Here is a 10,602-nt window from a genome sequence, read left to right as displayed (position 1 = left end):
TGCGTTAGAATTTTGATCTAAATTTTGTGGCTTGAATTTTCACGGAAATATCACATGATTTCAAGAAATTATTGTGATGTCTTGGCAATTTGCTGTCTACATACAAAAACTTGCAATAAACTTTATCAGTTAGTTTATTACCACTGGCGCAGTGGATAGTGCAACCAAGCTTTATATGACAATTGATAATTTCAACATTTGATACCAGCCTTAAGAACCCTTAACACTCGCTGCGTTATTCCTCCATACTGCCCCAGTCTATTAGCTGCTGAGCTAGCTAGAGGCACAGCTGAGCTGAACTGAAGAGGCAGATCGTTTCTGAAGTATACGACCCGAAAGTGCAAGAGTGTAGTGATATTTCAAAGTTATTAGATGCTAGTTTATTTTAAAGAATATTTGTAAGTATTATTACAAGAAGATAAAAAAAAATTATAGTCAGGTCACGTCTTACTCGTGTGATATGAAATATAGATGCATTAAATGCCCAAAAAACCATCCTCCTGGTGCTGCTGCCAAAAATCATCAGAAGAAAAGCCTCAGTGCGTCATTTGTAAAGACTATCACCCAGCAAACTATTCAAAGTGTACATCCTTACTAAATTACAAGGCTAAAAATAACAGATTCATGCAGCTATTGAACCTAAACCTATGACAAAAAGCTATTTTGAAACGCTGAAGCCGAGAGATGCCAGACACACTATCCAGATGGAACTACCAAAATTTCAAGCTATTCCTGAACAAAGAAGTACACCATCATTTTCATCGAATCAAGATCCTGATTTTAACTCCACCGAGGGCATTTTTGCTGCAGTTAGTCAAATCAAGTTGCTTTTTTCAGATCCTGAGGTAATAAAAATTTTCAGGGAACTTTATGCACTTACAAAGACTATAAATACTAACATGACATACAATGAAAAATATACTACAATTTTAAACTTTCTTACTAAATGCCCAAATTGACAAGTATGGAATAAAAATAATGTTTTTTTAATTCAAATGGAATGAAAAATAACATTGATGAACTCAGACAAACGATCGTTACAATGGACTTAGACATCGTATTAATAAATGAGACTCACTTAAAACCCACTGGCAAATTATACATGAACGACTACAAAATATACCGGAATGACAGAAACATGACAGGATGAGGTGGTACGGCAATATTTATAAAAGCTTGTATCAGACATGAAGAACTACCGTTACTATCTGTAAAACACTCTGAAATCACTGCTATAAATGTGTTCAATAGAGGACGTGAAATAACTATTGTCTCCATATATGTTCTGCATGCAAAACTATTGCATGCAGACTTACATAAAATATTTAACTTAAATCCAAGAGTTATTGTAGCTGGTGATTTTAATGCGCAACACATAATGTGGAATTGTAAATATAATAATACAAATGGACTCAAACTATTTAAGTACTTAAACAAAAACCATAATACCATTCAACTACATTTTCCTCAGACTCCAACTAGATTTTCTGCGATACCAAATCAAGACCATAGTACAATAGATTTAACCTTTACAAAAAACCTATCTATTCTTTCTGAACCTATAACCAAATCTTTATTTAACTCAGATCATAATCCAGTTTTTATAAGTATCTTTAACCCACTTGACGACAATCCTCAATCCTACAAGAATGTTTTAGATTATAATAAAGCCAATTGGCTGCTCTATAAGAAAATAATAAATGCTAATATATGTCACAACAGACAAATCGACAACAATGATAGTATAGATCAAGCTGTAGAACACCTAACAACTACTATTACTGATGCCATAAGTAAAACCATTCCATTGCAAAAGTCCACTTCAACGCAAACAATTAGTTTACCTTTGGAAATTATATCCAAAATTAAATTAAAAAATCAAATTAAAAAGTTGTGGCAAAAATCAGGTGCCACGTTCCGCAAAGAACATTTAAACAGGCTTACTAGAATAATTACTATATGGGCTGATAAACTAACAAATATTAACTATTATCCAAATAAAATTTGGTACACTGCAAAAATACTGACCCAAACTTTTGCTCCGATACCATATTTACATACAAATTCCAATAACTTTGCAACAACACCCGAACAAAAGGCCGAAATTTTAGCATCTAACTTCGAATTAGCACATCAGTACAATCTTTCTATTACCCAAAATGCTTTTGAACAGACTGTTAGTTCCAGTGTAAGGCAATATATAAACAATACTTATAACAAAAATAACAAAATAGAGATAGTAACTGTTGCGGAAGTTATAAATATTATTAAGAAACTGTCTGAATAAACTGTCAGTAGTGAGCGAGCAGCCCAAGTACAAACACCATCGTGCGGGTCAAAGCGGATTTGCTGCTGTTTTGTGTAAATACGGCGTGTGTGAGGCCATCTTAGACAATAAACTGTCAGTAGTGAGCGAGCAGCCCAAGTACAAACACCATCGTGCGGGTCAAAGCGGATTTGCTGCTGTTTTGTGTAAACACGGCGTGTGTGAGGCCATCTTAGACAATAAACTGTCAGTAGTGAGCGAGCAGCCCAAGTACAAACACCATCGTGCGGGTCAAAGCGGATTTGCTGCTGTTTTGTGTAAACACGGCGTGTGTGCGGTCATCTTAGACAACAAACTGTCAGTAGTGAGCGAGCAGCCCAAGTACAAACACCATCGTGCGGGTCAAAGCGGATTTGCTGCTGTTTTGTGTAAACACGGCGTGTGTGAGGCCATCTTAGACAATAAACTGTCAGTAGTGAGCGAGCAGCCCAAGTACAAACACCATCGTGCGGGTCAAAGCGGATTTGCTGCTGTTTTGTGTAAACACGGCGTGTGTGCGGCCATCTTAGACAACAAACTGTCAGTAGTAAGCGAGCAGCCCAAGTACAAACACCATCGCGCGGGTCAAAGCAAATTTGCTGCTGTCTTGTGTAAACACGCCGTGTGTGAGGCCATCTTAGACAATAAACAGTCAGTAGTGAGCGAGCAGCCCAAGTACAAACGCCTTTTATAACCGGTTAAGCCATCTTGCAGAGCATCGCCGCCACTAGAGGGTGTAACTTACAAAAAACAAACTATAAAATTAATTCGAAAATAATCATGGATGAAATGTATTGAAGGTAACAGAACAGGTCACACAAAACATCAACAGGATATTAGAGGAAAAACTTCTTGCTTTGGAAGAGAAATATGTGAAACTCAAGGAGATAGTAGACAACCAAGAGAAGAGGATCTACTTCCTAGAAAAACAGGCGAGACAAAGAAACATAGTTATTTTCGGTATCGAAGAACTGGAATCTTCATACGAAACCTTACAAAAACATATGCTCAATTGGTTAGACCTACACTTTTCAATCAAATTAACAGATGCCGATCTACAAGTAGTTAGAAGGCTAGGAAAAAAGGGCGATAAACCACGACCTACTCTGATATCCTTCTCAAATCTCAGCACTAAGATAAATATATTGAAACAGAAAAAAGCACTGCGCGACACGTGCTACTATATGAAGGAAGATTACCCAAAACAGATCCTAGAAAAAAGAAGACAATTACAAGAACAGCTGAAAATAGGGAGAGAAAATGGCAACATGGCTTTCCGAAAATATGACAAACTAGTCATACCTAAACAAACATCCAAAAGAAAGTTTTCTGCATCGCCATCAAAATTCACAGAAAAAATGTCAAAAGGAAGAATTACACAGACAAACAAAAAAATAAGCCATAACATCAAGAGATATCACTGAGAAGATCTAACAGCATTACCGAAGGAGTAAACAAACCGAGCATGCTAAATTTCCTTACAAAAAATACAGCACAGGGACAAGAAACTACAAAAAGTAATGCGTAGCAAACAGCTGCTCCTCTCCGTATAAACCCAACAAACAGCTATTCAACGAAACATAACATAACAAATCCTCCAACCCGGTTGGTCACCGTGGAGGATTATGACCACAACCCTCCAAAGAAAACTATAACACCAAGCAACAATAAAAATTGCTTACTCAAAATACTTACATTCAATGTCAAGACTCTATCAACATACAAACGACAATTATAATTAGAAAATTGTTTAAGCGCTATAAACTATGATATAATGGGAATTTAGAGGTAAGACGTCAAGGTTGTGAAATTAAAGAATATGATAACTTTATTGTTTGCTATATAGGACAGACAGCAGGTCAATACGGAGTAGGTTTCATAATAAACAAGGAGATAAAAAATAACATAGAAAGCTTTATTGGTATATCGGAGCGTTTAGACATACTCAATATAGACATAGGAGGTCATACGATATCCATTCATCAAGTCTACTTTCCTACGTCAGATGCAAAAGAAACGGATATCGACGAATCATATGAGTCAATTGAGGAAGCATTAAAAACGGCGCACAAACACGTCATACTTATGGGTGACTTCAACGCGAAGGTGGGCACATCAAAAAAATACCAGGAATTGGTCGTGAAAGAACACGGCTTTGGCACAAGGAAAACAGAGGACAGAAACTTGTTGACTTTGCACTTATACACAAGCTAACAATAGTAAATACCTGCTTCAAGAAAAAACCAAACCGGAAATGGACCTGGAAGTCGCCGAATGGACATAAAAACGAGATTGATTACATTCTCACGAACCAAATTCGATCATTTACAAACTTCGAAGTCTCAAACCTGAACTACCCATCTGACCATCGCGCCATCAGAGGTACAGTAAAAATATCTAAACATAAACCAAGCAGAGCGCGTTTTACCAATAAACCAGTTTGTCAATTCAATAGTGCAAAGCAAATAGAAATTTATAAGAACCATCTTAAATCTACATTACCTGTGCTATCAAATCAACAAGCAAGGGATATGATACAAAACTATTACGATACCATTAGTAACGCTATTTTAGAAAGCCAACAACTTGCACATACCAAGAGAAGTAAGCAAAAACACAAAATATTACAAGAGAAAACAGTAAAACTGCTACAAAGAAGAAAAACACTACAATCAACCAAGAACAAAACTCGTGCTATGAAAAACGAACTCTCTGCTTTGTACAAAATAATTAATAAATATATAAAAAGTGACTACTCAAAATACAGACAAGACACTAAAATGAGCCAACTACAGCTTTCTGGTAGCACGAAGAAACCATTTAAAACACTTCGTACAAATAATCGCTGGATAAAAGAATTAAAAAACCTGGACAAATCTATACACAAACAAAAAGACATTGTAACTACGGCTACAGAGTTTTATACTAATCTGTATAGTGACAATACTAACACGATAACAACATCATATTATAACGATAAAGAATGCCAACTTAATGACTTCATAGAGATCAACGAATCCGAAGTGGTTGAAACTATAAAGAAACTAAAAAAAGAAAAATGTCCAGGTCCCGACAACATCTCAAATGAAGCTCTAATAAATGCTCAGTTAATTTTGGCTACACCGTTAGCAAAACTATTCAACCTAATACTCCAGCACTCTATAACGCCCTTTCAGTGGTCCGAAGCAAACATAATACTAATATATAAAAAAGGAGATCCCAAAAATATTGGCAACTATAGACCTATTAGCCTACTACCTAGGCTTTTTAAACTATTCTCTACAATTATAAACAAAAGAATAAGTACAACACTAGAAAGGAAACAACCCGTGGAACAAGCGGGTTTCAGGAAAAGATTCTCTACAATTGACCACATTCATACAATAGAGCTAATTATAGAAAAATATCAGGAGCAACAGAGAACATTATATTTAACTTTCATAGACTACCAGAAAGCTTTTGACTCCGTTTCACACAACAGCATATGGGAAAGCTTGCGAGAGCAAGGAGTTGAAGAAATATACATAAAGACCATACAAAGTATATACAATAACATCAAAGGAAGAATCAAACTAGAGTCTAATGGTCCAAGTTTTCCCATAAAAAGAGGCGTAAGGCAGGGGGATCCTCTCTCTCCAATAATATTTATTTCAATCCTAGAGAACATTATTGGAAAGCTGGATTGGCGTAAATTAGGCATCTATATAAAAAGCAAACATCTAAGTCATCTTAGATTTGCGGACGATATTGTGCTTTTATCAGAATCGGCCGGTCAAATGCAATTCATGTTGGAGTCCTTGCATCAAGCCAGCGTCCAGGTTGGCTTGGAGATGAATTTAAACAAAACAAAAACATTAACAAACAACAGACAAAAATTTCCAATACTAATCAATAACAAGCCAATTTATTACGTCGATAATTACATATACTTGGGAAAACTATTAAGTTTTGACAAAAATAACGACAAATATGAAGTAGAAAGAAGGATACAAAAAACTTGGAATAAATATTGGGATTTAAAAAAAATATTCAAAAGCAATATGCCGATAGATATCAAAACAAAAGTGTTGAACTCTAGCCTGCTACCATGCCTTACTTATGGCTGCCAGACGTGGAAATTTTCATCCAAAACCATAAAAAGGGGAAAACCTGCCAAAGGGGACTAGAGAGGAGCATGTAACATATCAGAAAGTTAGATAAAATCAGACATACCAAGATAAGAAAAATCACAAAAGCAACCGACGCTGTAACTTATGCATTAAAACAAAAATTGAGATGGGCCGAACACGTTGTGCGATGCACAGATAAAAGATGGTCAAAGAGAGTAACATCGTGGAATGGTCCAGCGGGTAAGCGAAATCGTGGAAGACCACTAACCAGATGGGAAGACGACCTGAGACGAACAGCTGGCACGATCTGGAGAGATATTGCACAAGATAGAGAAGCATGGGTATCTTTGGAGGAGTCCTATACCCAACCCGGGGTTCTAGCCGACTAAATCTATACATAGTGTACTGAGTTTATATTACATATTACATTAATGTTCTGTAAATACACACGTATGTTAAGTTAGTATAATCATGCTTAAAATTTGTAAAAAGGCAAGAAATAAAAGGCTTATTTATTTATTTATAAAGAAACTGTCTAATAAGAAAGCTCCAGGACCAGATGGTATACAGAATTTAGCAATTAAACAGTTACCTATTAAAGCTATTACACAAATACTATATTAATAATAAATAAATATATAATACTTACACAAATAGCAGATAAAATTTTTAAAAATGGATACTTTCCTGTGTCATGGAAATGTTCTAATGTGGTACCAATATTAAAGCCAGGAAAACAACCAAATCTACCACAAAGCTACAGACCTATAAGTCTATTAAATACAATAAGCAGTTGAAAAATTACTGCTTGTTCGATTTAATAAATTTTTAATTGTTAATAGTATCATACCAGAAACGCAATATGGTTTCAAACATGGACATTCAGTTCTTCATCCACTAGCACAGCTAGTTGAAAATACTATACTAAATTTTAACAAAAAGACACAAGCCTTGTACTAATAGATTTTCAAAAAAGCTTTCGATACAATTTGGACGGATAGACTGTTGTATAAATTAATAAATTTACAATTTCCACATTACATAACAAAAGTCATCATTTTATATCTTAATGATCGTACATTTCAGGTTCAGGTAAATAATAAACTTTCAAATCCTAAACGTATAGTCGCTGGAGTGCCTCAAGGATTCTTACTAGGACCAACATTATTTAACACATATATATATATGATATCCCTACTGACAGCAAAACAAATACATTAACATTTGCGGACGATACTGCTGTGTTCACATCATCAAAATCAGTAGCGGTGATAGCTAACATGCTACAAAATCACATAGATAATAAAGCAAAATATGCAGAAAAATGGCACATAAAAGTAAATCCCATAAAAACGGAAGCAATAATTTTTTGGAAAGGAAATAAGTTGAAAGAAAAGTCTGTGGGAATAAAAATTTCAGGACAAAAAGTTAAATGGACAAACGAAGTTAAGTACCTAGGAGTAACACTTGATAGGAAACTTAACTTCAATACACATATAAAAAAGAAATTGGCGCAAACATATGGGCTTCTAAATCTTTTAAGACCATTATTGAACACAAAGAGTGTATTAAATATGCGTAATAAAAGAAGAATATATCTAACGTTGATCAGGCCATGTCTGATGTATGCTGCCCCAATATGGAACATGACATCGAAGACAAATATTAAAAAACTACAAATTTTACAAAACAAATCACTGCGACTAATACTGAACCTGATACGTGACCCAACTACCGGACACTACTACTCAACAAAGCTCTTACACGAACAAGCGGACATACCGACTGTGATTAATCACATTAAGAAAATGACGGAAAACTTTTACAAAAAATGCAAAGACCATACCAAAAATAATATTAGAACCCTCGGACAGTACACGCCTGACATCATATGGTACGGTAAATATCCAATGCCAAACTACATTCTGGTGAACACAAATAAGAGTATCTAATAATTTAAAGTATGTAAATTAAATATATATTTAAAGATTGTGATTTTTTTTTTGAACTTTCTTTTTTTTCGATCACAAACCATTATTTTATTTTTAAACAAAATGTATAATTTAAAGTGGATAGTTTGTAGTATTAAATAAGAGTAAAATACTTTTAGTAGTAAACTCATAAATCATGGTTATTGTATATTATATTGTAATATATTGTAATAAAACAGAAATAAACTAAAAAAAACTAAACTAACTAACTCTGTCGGCAAGATCATACTTCACATGATCATTTCTGTAGTAGGTCTTCACAATTTCTTCACTCAAATGTGGAGTTGATGCGACCTCGAAGATGATTTGTAGCTTCGCACTCTGAGCGTGAGAAAGTTCTTGGAGTTCTCCAACTTCGTTTGGAGTTGGATCATCATCGATGACCGTTCGCCAAAGTTCTTTGTGAATTTTGGTCATGGGTGTGATGCATTCTGAGAGGTATCTTTCTAAACATCATATATTATGTTATCGGCATCCCAAAACCAACCACAATATTGCGTTTCTGATATTTTTAAATTATTAATATTTAAACCGAGAGGTTGGAAGTTCAAGCCCACTTGGGGCGTAAAATAAGTATTGTTTATACCCATTATTGTTCAATTATTATAATTAATGTTTATGCTATATATCGTTTACTCCTTCAATCATCAACGATACGACAGCAGCCTCCGTGGCGCAATTGGCTAGCGCGTTCGGCTGTTAATCGCAAATGCAAGTTTTTAGTCGAAATGTTAAATGTGTTATGGTGGCCCTATTGTTTATGTTTTATTAGATAATAGTTGTATATCTGTTAAGTAAGATAATGATTAAGATTGGATATGAACTATTATTTTCGTTTTATGTTTTTTTTTTTTGTTCATTGATAATGTTACCGTAAAACAATCCAAACAAACGTTTGTAGTTGCGTTAGTTTACACCGTTGGCGTTTTGTTTAATTTGCGTAACGCCCTTTTATATGGACAAACTACGATTTTATTTTTATTGAAAATACTTTAATTCTGTCTCGTCAATAGTTATTGGCTCGTGTTTTTGGCCGCCCAATCCAGATTAAGGGATCCGATATGGCAACAAAATGATTCAAGGTGGCATGATGGCCATAAAAAAAAAATTTAAGGAGCTCCTATAGGTCGTTAGATAGTATTAACTTCGTACTTCGTTAGATTTAAATTAATTATACTCATAAAATATGTAAAACATACTTATAAAATATGTAGAAGAAAAGATTGTGTCGTGGCCCTTATCATCCTTTTTTTTTCTATTACAACGTAGAGCAGGCCTGTGGCCTAGTGACGTAGCGCTAGTCCGGGCGGCTGAGGCAAGCGACAGTACGTTAGTGTTGAACGAGCTGGACTCGATTCACAAGATTTTTAAATTAGTGCAACACAGTCTATATTAGTAGATCGAGAAATCGTTTTCGTCTAGAAGCAAAAGATAAAAAATTTGCGGTTAAAAAATTACTTTTTTATTCTTAATCTTTTCCTCTTGCATATTACTCTTAGATAAGAAATAGGAATAAGTTTAGAGTTAAGTACGATATACAAGGACTGTTATATCACTCAGATTTAGGATAGTTGTTGAAAGTAGGTTTGCCATTTGTCGAGTATATAGTATGAATATAAGTATTAAGGCTTATATTGGGACGCCATATCGGATTTACGCTTTTGTTTTACGTGTATAAATGAGTTGAAAGCTGGGCCCAGTAATCCTCGAGCAAGGATCATTGAGATGTCCGAACCAATGGACGCGTACGGTTCCAACCGGGGAAACCGCCCTTAATCAACCCCGCATCCGTCGAATTATTATGTGCATTATGATGTATTATGTTGAAATATTTTTGTGAAGGTACCTTCAGCGAAGACCGGGATGGCGACATAGGTCGCAGCACGTCATCTCCCGTTAAGAGGGCAACATGGGGTACACTTGTCCCATGCTGGGGAACCCCAGGTATGTCCCGCTTACATAGGTGTTAAGTGTAAGTGCCATTTGTTTTTGGGTGGGCATAGACGGTCGGTCTAGAGATATTATTATTGATATGGGGCTATGCGGGGGGAGCAAAAAGGAAACACAAACAGTAATACACGTGGAAAATACAATTATAATTACCACATTATTTACGCAATATTCAAATTTTAGATTTACTAAATTTACCGAAAAACATAGTCTAACAACAAACAACTTTCCTAAATATTTACATAGA

General features: G+C 35.1%; 1 non-coding gene across 1 annotated transcript; it reads left to right on the top strand.

Moving 5' to 3' along the window:
* The first annotated feature begins 8,624 nt into the window (after positions 1 to 8,624).
* On the top strand, positions 8,625 to 8,845 carry LOC113365288. The gene has a single exon (XR_003366206.1). It is a non-coding gene; the product is annotated as a small nucleolar RNA U3 (small nucleolar RNA).
* The last annotated feature ends 1,757 nt before the right edge of the window (positions 8,846 to 10,602 follow it).

Source organism: Ctenocephalides felis, unplaced genomic scaffold, assembly GCF_003426905.1.
Source record: "Ctenocephalides felis isolate EL2017-DRISC unplaced genomic scaffold, ASM342690v1 CF-g0.4_SCAFFOLD_00853, whole genome shotgun sequence".
Lineage (NCBI taxonomy): Eukaryota > Metazoa > Arthropoda > Insecta > Siphonaptera > Pulicidae > Ctenocephalides > Ctenocephalides felis.
The sequence above is the reverse complement of the archived record's forward strand: the minus strand, read 5'-3'. Positions and strand labels throughout refer to the sequence as shown.